This window comes from Rhinolophus sinicus, chromosome 3, assembly GCF_057876585.1.
Source record: "Rhinolophus sinicus isolate RSI-liver-muscle chromosome 3, RSI-T2T, whole genome shotgun sequence".
NCBI classification, from domain to species: Eukaryota; Metazoa; Chordata; class Mammalia; order Chiroptera; family Rhinolophidae; genus Rhinolophus; species Rhinolophus sinicus.
The window spans coordinates 172187865-172207894 of NC_142503.1; the positions used below are offsets into that span (position 1 = coordinate 172187865).

The 20030-nt window shown below is 33.8% G+C and overlaps 1 protein-coding gene and 1 pseudogene across 33 annotated transcripts in view; one reads left to right on the plus strand and one right to left on the minus strand.

Annotated features, from left to right (window-relative positions):
* Window positions 1-20030, plus strand: part of GPHN (gephyrin) — a 431232-nt gene that overhangs the window by 2108 nt on the left and 409094 nt on the right. The window lies entirely within an intron of this gene.
* Window positions 7617-8508, minus strand: LOC109448204 (RNA-binding protein with multiple splicing 2 pseudogene; annotated as a pseudogene).

Sequence of the window (20030 nt, forward strand, 5' to 3'; positions counted from 1 at the left end):
TTTTATTTAGTAAATCATCCTTCTTGGGTCAAGTGACATAGTAGATAGGTGTACAGAATGCTTTGAAAGATGCAGTCCTTATCTGTATACCTACTGTTCCATAGGGATAACATTGATATGCAAACAACTAAAACAGTGTATGTAATTATTTTGCTAAAATTGTCTAAATAAATTACCTGTGTGTTTGAGGGTTAAATGTAAAAGGAATTCCATATTAAGGTGAATTAGGAGCAAATGTGATTACCTGAAGGCAGAATTTAGTACATTTACTAGAGGTAAGAAGAAACTGATTTTTTTTTAAGGGGAGTTGAAAGTTAGTGGCAACCTTATAAATGAAAATGTTGGTGAGCATGAGGCTCTTGAGCAGAATAAAAATGTAATGCAAAGGCCTTGAAAAACCCAGGTGGGATAGGTGGGATACGTAGGTGGCACAGGCAAAATGTCAAGGAGAGAAGAGAGCCTTCCCAGTGAAATTAAAGATAATCTAATCTGGAAAAGCTGTCGCATGAGAATGAGGTACAATTTAGGGGGAAAAGCCTAGGGTCAGGACTAAGGATGCCGCTGAAGGAATGAGGAGGAGGTTGCAGATTTGGGAGAAGTGGTAACAGAGCAATGGGATTTGACGATAAAATGGATATTTGCAGTCTGAAATAACTCAGTTTTTACTTGAAAAGTTTTTGATATAAATATTATCTACTATGATGGAGCTTGGAAATAATGGAGAAGAATCAGAGGAAAGGGCACCAGCCCTCAGTCTGCAAATGTGGATTTTATTACACAGCTTAATTTATGCTCTTGACAATCGATGCTATTTTGTTTAAAAAAAAAAAAAGCCCTATAAAAATGAAACTATGTTGTGCAATTTTGTCTTGTAGAACTTCAAGTGTTGCAGTTTTATTATGTAAAATTATTCTTTACTGAACTTAAGTACTATGATTTCATATTTAAGAAAATTGAGTTAAGAGGCCATACTTAAAGCTGTGATTTTATGAGTTGTGATTTGTGGCTCTCTTTAAAGATGGAAGACTTGTTTAATAAAATATCCTCTGCATGCTTCACAATAGGTATTTTAAGTATTTTATCTAAAGCTGTTTTACAGGGGTAGTGGAAAGAATTGTCTACCCATGCACACATTTTACAATGTGGTAGTATTTTTGTGAAATTGTATTGCCACTTCTGAAGTCGTTAATTGGTTTCTTGGTGACATTTTGGATTATATGTTGAAAAATAATATTTATACTTCGAAACTTCATATTCTAGATGATTTTGTAATCATCTCAGCTATGAATTTGGCATCTGTCGTATGCAGTCTATTGAAACTTTTCATCAAATGAATTAACTATTAGAATATTCAAAGAATAATGGTAGAAAGGAAAATATTTAGTAAAGGCGTTTCTTTTTTTGGTTGGCTCTTGAATTATTTAAGGCTTTGGAAATCAGATTATGATAATACAACATGGGTATTATAGTTATATTGTTAATCAAGAAAATTGGTAACATTTTTGCATATAAAATAGGTTATGGAAACATTTTATGTTGCACATTATTGTCCATATCTAAGAACAATATCTTTGTTAGTAATTATGTTGATTTGCTAGAAATGAAGGTTATATAGTCTTGGGTGAGCTAAGATCTAGTTTTTAATATATCTGTTTCTAATGTTCTCTACTTCTATTGCTATTAATAACAGAGACTGAAGATGAATAACATGAAGCAAATAAACAAGTGTGGGACAGATGTAGGACTTTTTTGATAGCTTTAGTAGTAATTATAGTCAGTCTTAACAATTACATAGCAGACTCACTATATTTCAAATGTGTCACTTTTCACCTAATTTTTTTCTATTTCTAAAGAAGGTGGTTTTCAAGGGAGCATCCTAGTTCTGTTATATACGTTTCACGGAAACATCAGGAAAATAATGAATATATGTATTTATGTATATAATATAGAATGATATAGATTATGTTCCATTGGCTATTTAGTATCATATTAGCTAGATACTGCTAATTTCCAGTACCAAAGCGCTTAGCTAAAGATGATAATCCATTATCAAAATTTTCACTAACAACATGGATGGAAAATGCAAATTTTTGGGAAGGGATATTTTAAAATCATGTTTTACTCTAGTAATATATGTTTTTATTGCACTAAGTTGAAAATTTTCAATCTGTAAGAGATATTAGAACAAATATAAGACTAGATAAAAGAGACAAAAGGCTAATTATAAACTAGAACACCTAAAATATTAGTTACACGTAGGGAGTATTTCAGTCATTCATAAATAAAGTCAAAATATTGAAAAACCAAATTCTAAGCCAAGGAGATGATAGTCACGTAACTCTGGAATTGTTCAAGCATTTTTTTTTTTTTCATTTCTCAAGCTTATCGTTGTGCATTATAACTGTCAATATTATTTTCTGAAAAGTCCATTTATTGATGAAGATATATAAATATATCTTTGTTTTGAGAATAGATATTAAGTAACCAAACCACTATTGCAAACAAAACCTAAATCCTACCAACTGGAATTGTGTGTGCTAGCAAATATACCAATATTGATCTATATGATTTGTTGAAAAGAAGCCTATTTCTCAAACTAGGTTGTTCTTTCATGATTTTTTGGTTGGAAGCAATGTATTACAGAATTAAATTTTTAGTTAAAGTAGAAAATTGTCAAATTAATTTCTAATAAATATACTTAATACTATCATTACTGGGCAAAGACTGTAAACAATTAGTTCATACTTTGTTACATATTGAGAATTTTAACTATTAAAATCACAAATGACTGACTTTAACAGAGGTGTATAGTGGAGAATCAGCAGTATGTTATAGGGAGAAAATGATCTAGGAGTCTATGTTTTCACTCTTCCAGGCGGTAGATTTCTGGTTGAGTTGAATAGAGTGCTTTTTTGAAACAGTGAGTAAAACAGGTAAAATCTACACTTTGCTTCTGTTAATAGGATTGAAGAACAACAAAGCATATTTGGAATTTGAGATGTTAAAAAAAACACTAAAAATAGTAATGAAAGCACAGCGATTTCTTCCTTCACAACTGGGCAGAGAAGATAAATACCAAGGAAGAAGTAAAGATTATTTAACTTGCTTAAAAGTAGTTAGGACCTTCCAAAAAGCAAATGTCTAATAGTACTGTCATGTAGACAACCTGTCCAGGTTGTTTAGTGAGTTCATAGGTGAATTTGTATTTAATTAATTTTAAGTAAGTAGAACTTCTTGAAACTTGTATAATTACACTTTTATAGTAGTCTTGCCAATAAGTATACATTTTGAAAGAATGGAATTAAATTTACTATGCTTTAAAAAAATTTGCTAATTTGAAAAATAAAGGAGCAAGAAAATGAGATCTGGTGAAAGAAGCACTACACAATTTATGACCTGTCATTGAGGTACTTGACATTGTGGTCAAGGGGTACTCTAAGGAGCCTAAACTTTAGAATCTAAGCTGTGGGAACAAACATAATAATTCTTGAAGTATTAATTTTACTTGAGACTGTGTAATTTAAATACTTTAATAGTTTAAATTAGGCACAAAGTATAGATGTTGCATGAGCTTTTAAGATAAAATCAGAAACTTTAAAGAATTTCAAGTGAACTCATTACCTAACTCCAGACTTCATCATTCTTCTATTAATAGTGCTTCCACCAAAAAAAAACAAAAAATAAACAAAAACAATGTAAGGAGCACTGGGTCACAGGAAGAACACTAGAAGACCCATTTTCTAATGCTAGTCTGGTAAAGTTGTGTAACCTTGAACAATATTGCTTAACTCTCTCAACTTTTCTCATCAGTAACATGAAGGAATCGTTCTCTGAGATAACTTGAAGCTCTTGTGGCAATATGTTTCTGTCCTTTAGCATCTTGACCAGCTGAAAGAGAAAGAATATCAGGCTTAGTTATTTTTTTTGGTCTTTATAATGAAAATGATTATGGACGAGGGGTAAATTATACATAGACATGCAAGAGAATAAGAAATGGAAGAAAAGATAAAAATTTCAGAGATTACGTCCTGTTAGTATAAACAGAAGGAAAATATATTTAGATTTTTTTTTCAATTTAGAAATGTTTGTGGCATTAACCTTTTTTGTTACTAGTAGTTCCAGTCTTACACTTAATTTCAAATTCAGCTCAAGCTTCACTTCTTCAATAATATCTTTCCTAGGAATTATTCTCTACAATGATAATCTTTATTTTCCTACAATTTTTATAAATTGTTGCCTAGACCCTAGGCTGCAAGGTGTAGTGTTTTTTTGTTTTTTTTAAAGGACCTTGGAGTCAAACAGATTTGTATTTCAGACCTTGATTTGCCCTTTATTGTAGGAAGTCATTTAACCTGTGTGAATTTCAGTTTCCTTCTCCAAAATGAACCAGCAATAACTTACTTCACTGAGTTAGAAGAACTGAGATAATGAATGTGAAAATGCCTATCATGTATATCTAACTTGCACTTTATACTCAATAATTTTTACTTCCTTTCCTCTTCATATGTTGCTGAGGTGCAATTTGCTAACACCTTCATGTATAATCTTATTCAAAATAGATTTTAAAGTTCTTCAAACCGGTGATCGTGTTTTTCTTTTGTGCCATTTTGTCATAGTATCTACCGTGTTTCTCCCAAAATAAGACGGGGTCTTATATCAATTTTTGCTCCAAAAGATGCATTAGGGCTTATGTTCACAGAATGTCATCCTGAAAAATCATACTAGGGCTTATTTTCTGGTTAGGTCTTATTTTTGGGGAAACACAGTATTAATGAAGTAATTGCATAGAAGATGTTTAATAAAAAAATTGGGTGGTGTAACACGTACCTAGTAGCTTAGGAATCAGCTACCCAGAAATATTTAGGTAAACTAGAACTTCACTGTTATTAGTAAAAAAGACAGTTCAGGGTAGATGGAATGGGGTTTAGTACTTTTTTATATATTTACAACTTGTACAGGATGATTTAATAATGTATGTTGGAGACATTTTATACTATCAAATATAATATATTGCCTCTTAGTTTGATGGTTGTAGTCTATATGAGGATTATTTTAGAATAATTTTTTAAAAGGCATCTTAAAAAGTGACAATTTAAAATAGGTAAAAGAAATTCTGAAAGTACTGTTATTTATTTTGAAAGTTAATTGAGATACCAGAATAGCAAAATAGCATAAAATAGGAGTGAAAAGCTCTACTTCTTCTACTACTTTCAAGACACTTAACTGCAGTTCACCTGTTTCCTTAGCTTTGCATGGGGGCAATTATACTTACCTTACAGGGTTAATATGAGGAACAAAGAACAAAGCAAATAATGTATTTAATATTCAGCATCTACTATGTGTCAGGCTCTGTGCTCAAGTGAGGGATGCAATAGTGACTAAGACAGACACAAGTCCTTATCTTTTTGGAGCTTATATTTTAGCACTAACATTAACACACTATTTAATGAAGAAATATTGACAAATTCATGCTTCATTTATGTTGCATTTCAAGGAATAAAGTACTTCTATATTTTATTTTTGATGTATATAAGCACCAAAATTGTCAAGCCACTTTTGACACACACCTTTTTAAACCATTACACATTTCTTGCTTTCTAAAATGGAAGATACAATGTAAGTATGTTCTGTTTGTGCTAAGCACTTTGCATGTTATTCAATCCTTACAAGCTTTATGAGGTACTATAGTATTCCTTTTATACTGCCTAAGAAGTAGAGAAGTTAAGTAACTTGCTCAAGATAACACCAGTGGCAGTACCAGAATTCAAGCACAGGTCTGACTGTATTCTTAACAATTATATTTTTATATTCTATTCTGTTATTGTAGAGTACAATACAAATATATCGTATTTGCTTTTCAGTTGTGACTTTACATACTTGCTCTTCCCCTTCTAGTTTCTAATCTGCTATAGCCTTGGGGAGAATTATTAATGTCAGAAGAATTATAACAACCTTGCTAAGAATTATATGTGATATCACATTTAGTTAGACTTGAAGTGAGGTCTAAAGAATAAGTATTTTCACTTTTGGGTTGAGGGTATCAGAGGATGAATAGGTACTACTTATTAATTTACTTATTTCTTTGTACTCTGAGGTTTCAGGATCATGGCTAATTGGATCTGTCTGATGCCAAAAATGTTAATAAAAATCCAGAAACTTGTGAAAGGAAGAAAGTACAGTCTGAGTGCTAAGTAGAAATGAAATTGTTTCCTTTAATTCTCTGTGTACTGTTAAATCCTTTTTTAAAAAAGAACACTAAAAAAAAAGTACAATTGAAATTGACAATCTTTAAAGTCGAATTCGGGTTAAGCATTTTTGGGTATCTTGGAAATAAGAAATGAATTAAAAAAACATGAAACATTAAAAAAAGTGATCATCTTTTCCCTTCCACTTAAGAGTCAATACTGAACATTTTGATTTTGATGCCAATTTTTAAAATTATGCTTTGATAAAATTAATATCCATGCAATAGAAATTATATTTGAATTTAGTTGCAAATGGGAAAGCTCCTAAATTCTTAAGTCATGTATATTTTTTTCTTTGGATGACTTTTTGTTTTACATCTCATATATTATCCAGCTTCACATTTTCACAGGATCAGCAATTACAACAGCTACCATGTCTCCCAAGTCTGAAAACCGTAGGACTGCCACAGCTGCAGCTAAAGGCAAAGCACTGATGTGCTTATGAAACCAAAAATTGCACAATTTTTCCTTTGTTTTTCTTAAACTAATGCCTGACAAAGGCTAATGGCTGGAGAATGGAAACCCTTTTCTCCTTCATGCCTCAAACTAAACATTAAACTTATTTGACAGGGCGAACAAGGTGTCTTTAATAATTAATTGCACACACACAAAAATCTTTTATGATGTGTAAATATTTTGTTACACAGGGTACAAAAATATTTTCACTTTTTGTTGGTTTCAAAGTTTGGAAAGAATGAGGAGCAGTGGCAGGGTGGGGTGTGCCGTGGAGAGGTAAGCAAAATGGGCCGAGAAAGGATGTTCTTAACAGTTGTTGGCCCATCTGAGGATGAGGAATCAGAGGACCCTAATTTGAAATGAGAAAGAAAACACTCCGTCTTTGTTGGGTGGTTGTTGCTGTTCAGCCTGAAAGTGTGGGGGTGCCAGGGAGTGGGGGCACCGGGTAGACGTGGCTGCAGGGCTCGGGCCTCACTTAAGCCGGGTGGGTGTAAAGGAGGGATGTGGAGAGAGGAACCAGGAGTGCTGAACCATCAGTGGCCAGGACCTGTTGCTATGGTGACACAATGTGAGAACAAACTGTACACTCACATATACACAAGTCTAAGTGTCTTAATTCATGCCAAAAAACATACAAAATCAAAGCCTCATTTCTTTCAGGTGGAGCTGCAGAAGCCAGTTTGGACCAGAAGTCAGGCCTTGCTCGGTCCCCGTGAGGCCTCCGAGCTGGGTCTGGGTGACCCAGCAAGAAGGCCCCTGAATCCTCCCGTGAGCCCTTGGAGAAGGGCTCTGGGGCAGGACAGGGCTGAGGAAGAGAAGAGAAAGGAAACAGGAAGCAGCCCACTGAGTAATGTAATACTCAGGCTTCAAATTCACAGTCTTTTGAGGGAAGCAGAAGCTCTTCACAGGCCGCCAAAGTGCAGTGGAAGCTCAGGGCAGCTTCCACCCCAGTGGGGCAGGGGGCTTCAAGCTGCGGTAACACGTCTCAAGAACTAACAGAACTGATGATGTTTCCATCCTTGCCGGGTAGTATCAGAGGAAGGGCACCAGCGTACCTGAGCATGTAGGGCAGCAGCAGTGGCAGCTGGGTAGGTGAATGCAGCATGTGAGAATGCAGCATGTGAGATGGGGGGGGGGGGGGGCAGCTCTGTGGTGTACAGAGTAAGGGGGCCAAACCTCTGGGGATGGGGTATCAGAGCAGCCTCCATCAGGTCATAGGGGTCCCGTGCGATGAAGTGTGCTCCTAGGGCAGGATGAGCAGTGGTGGGATTTGGTGTAGCCATTAGCTTGTTCTTGGCCATCTTGGTGTTGGCTTTGGCAAACTCCAGCCTCCGATCAAAGCATATAACGTTCAGTGCATTCTTGGCCATTTCTGCTCCTGCCCGGCTGTCAAAGATCACAAACCAACAGGCTGTTATGACACAAGTAACCCCTTGAACAACCGGAAGAGCAGGTAGAGTTCTCTGGGTTTAATGTCCCCAGGGAGGCCACTGGTGAGCACTGTGCAGCCTCCTCCTCCAGGATGCCCCCGGAGCCCCAGCCCGTGCCCGTGTGTCCGGCTTCAGGTTGCTCATGGCGTGGGGGGTAGGGTGAGGGTGGTGAGGGGCAAATCATATTTTTAATTAGTTTAAAAACTTATTAGAGTGTATTTGTGCGTTGTAAAAAAATGTAACAATACAGAAAGGTAAAGTGTGAAATTAAACCTCACCACCTTACTGCTCTAGTCTACTTCTCTAGTGTTAACCACACTTAAGATTTTGTTTATTCTATATACAAGCGCGTATTTGAATATGCACATATGGAATCAGACTTTATATTAGTTTGCAAATTGGCAGACAGACCACTGGTCATAACTGACCAGAAAATGTGTTTTATTAGGCCAATATTATGTTTTTACAAAAAATATGTTTCTAACATTTAAAGAAAGATATTTCATATAAACCAATATTTTTAGCTTTTTAAGATTCAGCAACACTGTACCCTCTTTCTCATAGGACAATAGTTGATTAGAGTGGCTGTCCTCTAGAGATAAAGGCCAGTATTCTCCAGTTTTCCGCAATTCCCACTTTATGTATGTTAATCTGCTTCACCCCGTAGGCATTTGAGTTTGTGATCTTTGTTCAAACATAGTATTCTGCATCTCCCTCTCTCTCCAGTGTATCTTGGACATCTTTTCATATGAGTGAAAATAATAATAGTCTTATTGAGAGCTTACCAAGTATAAAATACTTTTCTAGAGTCTGTTGTAGAGCCTGTTAATTCATTTAATCCTCATAATACTATCACCATTTTACAGTTGACATTGTAGCAGAGATTAAGAATTTGCTCAAATTACTGAGATAAGAGTCCACTCTGCCAGTTGAACCCATGTAGTCTGTTCCTAGAGTGTAAGCTCTTAACCACTACATCATACTCCTTGGCATATAACGAATAGTTCATATAGATATACATTTTTCTTTTTAATGACTCTGTCATATTGTATCACAGGTTATGATTTAATCAGTCCTCAGTTGATAGACATTGAAGTTCCTGATTTTTCACTGTGACAAATGTTGTAGATAATAATATATATTTATCATTGTGTATTTGTATTTTTTTTTTAAATGTAAGATTAGTTACAATAAGAATTTGGGTGTCAGTGGTATGAATTTTAAAATTTTGATAGAAATTACAAGCTTGCCTTCCAAAAAGGATGTACTAATTGTAATTAATATTCTCACTTTCATTTGGTAGTATCTTTTTAATCTTTACAAGATCTTTTGAGATATATCTCTTTCTTGAGTTAGTTATATACACGGATTAGGACCTTTTTATTGCAAATGACAGATACCCAGCTCAAAATGAGTTTAAGTGAAAAGGGGAATTTATTAATTTACAAAGCCTCAGAGCAGGAACTGACTTTAGGTGATTAGTAATCACGGATTCTTATTCTCCACTTCAGTGCTTTGTTTTTCTGAGTATGTTGCAGGCTGACTTCTTTCATGTAGCCAGAACTGGGGGAGACAGACACATTAGGAGATATAGTATTAGACAATTTCAGGCTTTCCCCTTCCCAACTAGTGAGTTCACAGGAAAGATTTTCTTATGGCATTTGTATTTAAAATTCCAGGATGTTCCTTCTGTTTTGGCTCACATGTCCATCTTTGGGATAGGCATTGTGACTAGGAGAGTGAGGACTCTGGCCAGTTCTGTATCACATGTCTGTCTTGGGAGTGGGACACTAAATAGACAGCCTCACCAGAATCACATTGAGAGGGGAAAGGGAAGCCTTCAAAAGAAGTGGAGTTTCTGCCAGTAGAAGGGGAAAGTGTGCTGGGCAGACAGCTCTTTTGCTAGAGGTTTACTGAAGACATGCCTTTTTGCTTTCTTTTTTCCCTAGAATACAGTTTATTATATCTGCCCCATTTCCTCTGGCTCCTGCTTCTTCCATGATAATAGTCCTCTGGCAGATAGTTCTAAATTATAACTGGATCAAGTTAAGGTGTAAGCACTAGTGGGTTAAACTCAGGGCTCTCTAATATCAGCAGTGGTTAATTTATCAGGAGCATTCATGATGACTTATACTTTTCATACTCTACATAGGAATGGTTATCTAAAAATGTTTTGGGATAGTAGTATACATGTAACAGAGAGTAAGGTCTTACTAGTTTTTACAACAGCCCTTTTATGTTGCTTTATTTTAAATTTATGATCAGCTATGGGTCTTTAGTCTTTTTTGTTTGTATTTTACAAGTGATCCCTCCTAGTGTTTCCTAAATTTTGTTCTAGCAACTCTTCTCTAGGAGGTGTTATAACAGGTATGGTATGAAGAGGTCTTTATGTGGTCAAATAAGTTTTGAAAGTGCTATATAATATATTCCTCCTTTTGGAGACTCACAGTTTATTAAAACATATTAGCATACTAAAGATGTGAGTAATACTTAGAGTTGTGAATCCTTTATTTAGTCTAGTGTTACCAAAAATTTTTGATAATGGAACACTTTTTCAAGACAACCAGAGTTCTGTTCAACACCCATTTGGGAAATAGTGGTCTTTCCCCTGAAAATGATCTTTTGAAACTCTGTGTAAGACCTTTATATTTATTCTTTTAACTTTTTGCTGTAGAAATAGTGGTTTCCTACAATAATCTCTATTATGAAAATCTTTATTCTGGAATTGTCTTTAAAATGTATATTTTTCCCAATCTCTCAGCACCTCTCATTTTTTTCTTTTATATTAAAATATTGGCTGAATATATTATTATTTTTCTCAGCAAATCTATTATTGCAAAGATTAGAAAGACCAATCTTGATTCTAAGATTCCTTACTACATATGAGGAAAAAAACTGGATCAAGTTCTATTTTGGATTTTTCCAGTGGGAGTTTGGTATTATTACCTGTAAAATGTAAAGTTAAATAGATAATCTTTAAATTCTCCTTCAGCTCTCAAATCTTATTAATTCCAATCTCAGGAACATACTTCATGCTTACCATTCTCTTATTGCTTGTATTCATGTTATCTATAGTCTATTAATGACAGCAAAATTACCTTGTTTCCGTGAAAATAAGACGTAGCCAGACAATCAGCTCTAATGCGTCTTTTGGAGCAAAAATTTATAAGACCTCGTATTTATATTATATTGTATTGTATTGTATTATATTATATTATATTATATTATATTAATTATACCTAGTCTTACAGTAAAATAAGACCAGGTCTTATATTAATTTTTGCTCCAAAAGACGCAGTAGAGCTGATTGTCCGGCTAGGTCTTATTTTCGGGGAAACACTACTGATCTGAAATGCTTTCCTTATTTCAAACAGGAAAAATTGCTAGAAAAAGACACATTCATACCAAATGTACATGGAAGTAAATGTTAATTCCACTACATAATGTATGCAACTTTATTTCATTCAATATCACATGCTACAGAGAGTTCAAATTGCAAAATGCTTAAGATTTAGAATAAAAATTATACGCATATACAAGTAAGTGTATGATTGTGTGACTTACACAATCAAGCTTTGAAGAATAATCGCGATTTAGAGGTGTTTTTGAGGCAGTACCTTTTTCTTTTTTAATTTTAATATACCAGAGGTCTGGAAAGCAAAGTTAGTACTCCTCCCTAAAGAAGTTATGATTATTTTGCTATTATAGTTTAAATAAAGCTATTGTAAAAATAAGATATACACTTTCATTAAACAATATTATGTTTTAAGTTCACGCAGATACAGCAGGTCCTTAAAAAGCATCGTTTTGTTCAACATCATTTCATTATAATGTTGATGAGAAAAAAATAAAATAAATTCTGGGCTGGGGCCACTATGTGTGGAGTTTACAGGATATTCCCATGTCTACATGGGTTTTTTCTGGGTACCCCAGTTTCCTCCCATATCTCAAAGATGTGCACTTTTCAGTGTTTAATATTAGAAGTGTTTTGGGTCTTTACTTAGAGGTTTGGTGATGTTTTTATTACCAGAAATATGCTATAGGAACCTAACTTTTGTTGATACCCATTAGCCTATGGTAAAATTGGTTTCGTTATACATTAGTTTTGCTTTAAGTCACAGTTTCCACGAACGTGTCTACGATGTTGAAGTGAGGGAACAGTAGGTGGGCTCTGGATTAGACTGCCTGAATTTATACTTAAGTGAAGTTTTCCGAGTTACTTCTCTAAGCTTCATTTTTCGTATCTGTGAAACGGGGACTACCAATGCCTGCCTTAGATAATTTTTGGCAGGCAAATTTGAGAATCATTGACTTAGGTTAATACTGAACTTGGATTTTCCAATTCTTTTCTTAAGATGGGTCTGTGAAGTAGTATTATTAATAATTTTAAAAATTGTCAATTACGCATCATAATGAAACATTCCTTTCTGATTTTTAATATAATTCAGAAGTGGGTCATATCTAATACATGAGAAACTTGAAATGGAGATACGTATCCCTACTCCATAGTAGGATCTTTTACACTGATAAATAGTTATGGATCTGATTTTATTACTTGGTTGTTTTCCTGTCCGTGATTAATATGTTATTCTGACCACAGCCAGACTTGTTAAGAAACGGTACAACCCAGTTAGGTATATTGTCTTAGTCCATTCAGGTTGCTGTAACAAAGTCCCATAGATTGGGTAGCTTATAAACAAAGAAATTTATTTCTCACAGTTCTGGGGGTTGGGAAGTCCAAGGTCAAGGTACCAGCAGATTCCATGTCCTGTGAGTGCCCACTTCCTGTAGACAGCAGTCTTCTCTCTGTCTCCTCATGTGGTGGAAGTGGGGAGAGAACTCTCTGGAGCTCCACCCTTATGATTCATCATCTCCAAAAGCCTTCACCTCTAAACACCATCACACTACGGGAATAGGTTTCAACATATGAATTTGGGGGTGAGTGGCACAAACATGGCCTATGGCAAGTATGTACCACATGATGTCCTTTGTATTGTGTTGGGCTAAAACTACGACAGAGGTACCTTGGAGATATTCTGGGTTTGGTTCCAGACCATCGCAATAAAGTGAATATCACAATAAGTCAAGTCACATGCATTTTTCGGTTTTCTAGTGCATATAAAAGTTATGTTTATACTGTAGCATATTAAGTATGCAATAGCATATTTAGAAAATGATGTATATTCCTTAATTAAAAAATACCTTATTGCTAAATAAAATATGCTAACCATCATCTGAGTTGTAATCTTTTTGCTGGTGTAGGGTCTTAACCTTCAATTTGTATAACAAAACAAAAAGAACTAGCACGACATGTAGGCAGCACAATAAAGCAAAGCGCAATAAAAGGAGATATGCCTGCTAAATATTTATAGTGTCCTTTAAAAGTGTGAGGAATTGGCTGTAAAGTAGGTTTACATTTTAAGTTATTTACTGTATATTAAAACACTTGCCAAGTACTATGTGATAGGGTTTACCAAACTTTTTCTGTAAAGGGACAGATAGTAAATATTTTAGGCTTTGTGGGCTACATGATTTCTGTCACAGGTAGCATGAAAGCAGCTATAGATAATATGTAAATGATACGCATGACTGTTTTCCAATAAAACTTTATTTGTAAAAATAGATGGTGGGCCAGAATTCTCCAATCCATGCTCCAAGACATACGTAGTCTGTTAAAAGAGTATAATTCCAAGTTACCTGCATGTGAATTGAACTTTTATATTAGCTAAAACTTACATTACTATTTGCCACAAAATTTAGTGGCTTAAAACTATAATTTAGTATCTTTCACATATATATGGATTAACTCAGTGGTTGTACTTTAGGTGGATTGGTTGAGGTTCTCGTATAGCTGCAGTCATTTGGAGGCTTGTCCGTCTGGGGCCTTTGTTCTCTTATATGTGGTTTTTCCACATGACTGATTCATTAGCCTCATGGTGTGATGGCAGGTTTCCAAGAAGTATTCCAAAAGCAAGCGCTGTGATAGGAAGCAGAAGCTGCTAGGACGTTTAAGGGTTAGGCCTGAAACTGGCACAACTTCACTTCTGCCATTATTCTATTGGCCAAAATAGTCACAGGCCCAGCCCAGAGTTATGGTGGGAGGAGACTAGGAATACCAGGAAGCATGGTTAATCGGGGTTCATCAAAGTAACAGCTTGTCACATGATGGTTTTAGTTGCAAGTGACAATTCAAATTGAACTAGCTTCAGTAAAGGCAAAATTTATTATAAGAATAATGAGGTGTCTATCTCACAAAACCTAAATACAGGATAAAGCTCTAGGAATATTGGACTCAGGGTTTGAAGGTTCTCAGGACTTTCTTTGTAAGCTTCATTTTCTCTTACTACAATCTGTCTTTTCCACAATGGAAAAAACAATGCCAATGACAGTTCCCGTGTTGTTTATATCTTCCCATTTTAGCCATTCAGAGAAGGACTGACTTTATTTTCACAGTTGTGTTTCTAAAATTTTTGAGGGAGAACTTTGTCCTGGACCAGTCATTTGTGATCTGGAGATAGAGGTTATGTTGTACCAACTATGTAGGTAGGAGCAGGGTCGGTTAGCAGAAAAGGGATTCTGAATATACTATAATCCCCAAGTAGTTCACTTGCCTCCTTCGTAATCATCTGTATATGGACATAAAATAATTTGTCAATTACTTAATAAATGATTTGTTTCTGCATTACAGGCCTAATTTACTTCTTTGTTTAGCTATCTGCCTTTGGCTATTTCATGTTCTGCTGGAGAGTAGGCTAAAGTAAAGGATTGGGATTAGTTCAGTGTCTTGAATATTCATTGTAATCTTTTCTTGCTTTGAGTAGGGGACAGCAGCATTTAGTACCTATTATTTCACTTTGTCACCATTCACATAGAATAAAATATGAAGGTGATCTCACTATGCTGTAATAATTAGTTTCCAGGGTTGATTTGGCTAATCTGGCTGCCTGAGTGGGTATATCATTCCTCTGGAAAGGGCCCTCTTGCATACACAAAAGCAAAAACTAATACCGAATGAAATAGAGCTATAATGGAAGTACAAGCAACATACTGTGGGTGCACAGAGGAAGGAACAATTAATTTTGACTGAATGGCTGTAGGAGGGATGGTATTTTAAAGAAGATAGTGTTTGAACAGGGCCTGGAAGAATGAATAACCCATCCTTAGAAAAGCAAGGAAAGGTAATCTGGCTGTCAGGTTTCTTGGGTGCTCAAGTGGTGGCACCAGAACATTTAGGCTAAAGGAGATGAACTTAAATATAGGTATTGGGAATTCAGGATAAACAGCAGTGTGCCCTTAACTGACTAAGCTTCTTCAATTAGAATTGTAAGAGCTAACTTGGTTTTGCTACATTCAGGCCTTAGGTGACTGTATGGTAGCTTGAAATTTTGATAATTTGATTTTTTAATTAAACAGTTTATTTCAAAGACTCAGAACTTTAAAGATTATCTGTACTAACCCACTCGGGTAGGTTAAGAATCTAAGACCCAGTTAAATGACTTATTTAAGGTTATACATCTAAATGATAGAGATAGGGCTAAAACCTAGGCCGCCTTATTCCTAGTATTTGGATATTTAAAAAAATTATACAGTGTATCCTCTGTAGTGAGAAGATTTGTCACAATTATGTACCCATTTGATTTGCCTGCTGTAATAGTTTTTAAATTTGAGTTATAAATGCACACAGTAAAATGAACAAATGTTAATTGTACATACAACATGATGAATTTTTCATATGCATAGACCCTTGTAAGTACCACCCAGATCAAGATGTAGAAAATTTAGTAAATTGAACTTCATTAATTATATTAAGAATTTTTATATATAAAATAACACTATTAAGAGTGAAAAGACCAGCACTCCAGAATCTTCCTGCTTGCTTTCTACTACTCAGTATCTACTTCCCCTACGACCCCCAAGAAATCACTATTCTTATTTTATCATTAAGAATTAATTTAACCTGTTGTTGAAATTTATACAAATAGAATGACTTTTGTCATTTATCATTATGTCTATAATATTCATCCATGTTATGTGTAGCAGTTCATTCTTTTTATTGCTGTGTGGTATTCCATTGAATGAATGGATCTTTACTTATTTTTCTGTTAATGGACATTTGAATTGTTTCTAGTTTTTGGCTATTGTGAATAAAGCTGTTATAAATATTCTCATATATGTCTTTTGATGAATACGTTGTCTCGTTTTTAGGTGTAGAATTGCTGGGTTGTCGTTTTCCCAAAAGGTTGTACCATTTTCTATCCCCACCAGCAATGGAGGCGAGTTTCAGTTACTCTACATTCTTGTCAAAATTTGGTATTGTCAGTCTTTTTAACTTTAACCGTTCTGGTCAATGTGTAGTGACTTCTAATTTACATTTCCTAAATGATTAATGATGTTGAGTACCTTTAATTATTAGTATTTTTTTAATAGGGCTCTTTGTCTTAGGGATTTGTAGGAATTCTTTATATAGTTTTAAATAGGAGAACTTTGGATATATTTATGGCAAATATCATCTTCCAGTCTTTTCACTCTCTCAATAGTGCCTTTTTATAAATAAAAATTAATATTACTGAAGTTCAATTTACTAAATTTTCTTTTTATGTTTAGTGTTTTTTATGTGTCTTATTTGAGAAATCTTTGTCTACTGCAAGATCATGAAAATATTGTCCAAAATTTTATTCTAGAAGTTTTATTGCTTTCCCTTTTACTTGAAGTTCTATGATGCATTTCAAATTAATTTGTATGAATAATGTAAGGTAGAGATCAAAAATTATTTTTTAAACATATGGATATCTAGTTGGTCCAGCACCCCTTTTTTGAAAAAAACCATCCTTTTCCCATAATATAAATCAGGTGGATCTGTTTCTAGAGTGTATATTCTATTCATTGGTCCATTTGTCTATCCTTGTGCCATCACTACCTCATCTTAATCACTACAGCTTATAGTAAGTCTTGATATCTGGTAGTATGAGTTCTCCAAATTTTTTCTTCAACTTTTTTTTGGAGGGGGCTATACTCCATCATTTGTATTGACATATTCATTTAGAATCAGATTATGATTTTAAAAAATCTGTTGGAATTGTGATTGGGGTTGCATTGAAGCTATAGACCAATTTGGAGAGAATTGGCATCTTAACAATATAGAGTCTTCCACTCTGTGAACGTGGATTATGTATCCATTTACTTGGGTCTTTAAATTCTCTCAATAGTGTTTTATGGTATCCAAGATAGACGTATTTTGTTAGGTTTATGGCTAGGTATTTGAAGAGTGCTGTTGTTTAAATTTCATTTTCCAATTGTTTCATATTAATACTCAAAAATACAATTGAGTTTGCTCTTATAAACAGCACCTTTGCTAAATTAGCTTATTTAAAATATTTAATGGTTTGTGGATTCTTTTGTATTTTCTCCGTATACAACCATATCATCTGAGAATAATAAAATTATTTCTTTCCAGTTGTTATACTTTTTTCTTTGTGTTTCCTTATTGCAGTGGTCAACACTTCCAGAACAGTGTTTAATAGAAATAGTGATAATTTTATTACCGAACTTAGGGAGAAAATGTTCATTTCACCATTAATTAGTATGTTACCTATAGGTTTTGTAGATGCTTTTTATTACATTAAAGAAGTTTCCATCTATTCCTAGTTTTCTGCGAGTTTTTAAAATCATTAAGGGCAGTTCAATTTTATCAAATGTTTTTTCTGCTTTTATTGAGATAAATCATATACTTTGTGTCTTAATTCTGTAATATGGTGAATTAAACTGATTGATTTCACTGGTAAACTCACCTTGCACTCCTGGGATAAAATCCACTTTGTCATGATGTATTGTATCACTGGATTCAGTTTATTAATAATTTGTTTAGGATATTTACATCTATTCATGAGCAAGATTAGCCTGTAATTTTCCTTTCTTGTAAAAGTTTTTCAGGTTTTGGAAACCTTTTTCAAGATTTCTTAGCTTCATAAACCATTGGAAAGTCTTTTCTGTCTTTTTTTCTCTGAAGGAATTTGTGTTAGATTGGCATATTTCATGTATACTAAAAAATAATGTTTACTCTGCATTTTATTGATGTTAGTGTTAATAAAGCGAAATTGGTTAAATCTTTTAATGATTGGGCTTTTTTCTGTTTTTATCAGTTATGACAGAAGAATTGTAAATTCACCAACTATAACTGTAGATTTGTCTCTTTTTCCTTTCAGTTCTTTCACCTTTTCGTTTATGTATTTTGGAGCTCTTATTAGGTGTATAAAAATTTAAGGTTGTTATGATTTATGGTTGAACCATTATGTTGTTATGAAATGTCCTTTATCTCAGGGAGTAGTTTTTAAGTAGTTCTAACGATTGCTTAGAACTTTTATCAATATAATCACTCTATCTTTCTTTTCATCAATATTTCTGTGGTTTATTTTTTCTTCCTTTTGTTTCATCCTAGCTATATTTTTATATTTAAGGTATATCTTTTGGAAATAGCATATTATTGGGTCGTGTTTATTTGATCTTTGCATTTTAATTGGAATGTTCATTTACATTTAATGGAATTACTAATATAATTGGATAGACATCTATCATCATTCATTTTTTGCTATCCCTTTTTGTTTTTTAAACTTTTTCCTTGACTATTTTTTGATTTGTCAAGTTTTACAAATTTTATTTTTACTAATTAGCTTTTCAGTTATACATTCTTCTATAATTATAACTTAAGTAGTTGTAGAGATTTTAATAAATATCTTTGATTTATTAATGTACTATAAGTTAATACTTTTACCACTTCCCAAACAATGGAAAATCTAAGACAGTTTAATTTCATTTATTCCTTCCTGCCCTTTGTGCTATTTTATCATATATTTTATTTAACATGTGTTATAAATTGCATAGACATTATTTTGTAAGCAATCAATATTCTATTTATACACACACACACACACACACACACACACACACACACACACCCCTTTTCCAGTACTTTTCATTCATTTTTTCAATTCTTTGCTACCATCTGAGATAATTCTCTTTCTCTTTTAATTGTATACTGAACATCGTATATAATTTAACTTTATAGAGGCTGAAGAAGGTATCTTCCTTCAGAGATGGTTCCCCTTTTCAACTATTGGGTCAATTGGGTGAGGTGCTGACACCTTTAAAATTTCTTGTAGTGCTGATCTGCTAGCAGATTTTCTTAGCTTTTTGTCTGTAAATGTCTTTATTTGACTTTCTTTTTGAAGGAAAATTTTTCTGGTAAATAATTCTAAGTTAGCATCTTTCATTCTTTCAACACCACAAAATGTGTCATTCCTTTCTTTTCTGGCTGCCATAATTTCTGTTAAAAAGTCAGCCATCAGTCTTCTTGTTGCTCCTTTAAAAGTGATGTGTATTTCTTGGCTGCTTTTACGATTTTATTCTTGTTTTTAGTTTATAACTGTTTTTGTGTTGTCTAAGCTTGATTTTCTTTGCATTTATCCTGTTTGCAGTTTGCTGGATTGATGTTTTACACCAATTTTGGAAAATGTTTGGCTTTTATATCTTTAAATATTGCTTCTACCATAATCTCTCTCCTCTCTCCTCAACCTTGTTAGATATTTTGGCTCTATCACATATATCTCTCATGTTTGTTCTCTTTTCTCTCTATGGGTCAATTGGGTATTTCCTATTGACCTGTTTGTTTGTTTTTTTTCAACTTACTAGTTCTCTTTTGCTGTGTCCAGCCTAATATAAATCCATCCAGTGAATTTAATTTTAAATGTCTTATTTTTTCAGTTCTTGGAATTTGTTTGATTCCTTTTTAATAGATTCCTAATGAGTTGACTATCTCCATCCTTTCATTAATTTTGTTTGCTTTTTTCATGAACAATTAATTGCTTATATGTTATACTATCTGCATTATATCTGGCTCTGTTTC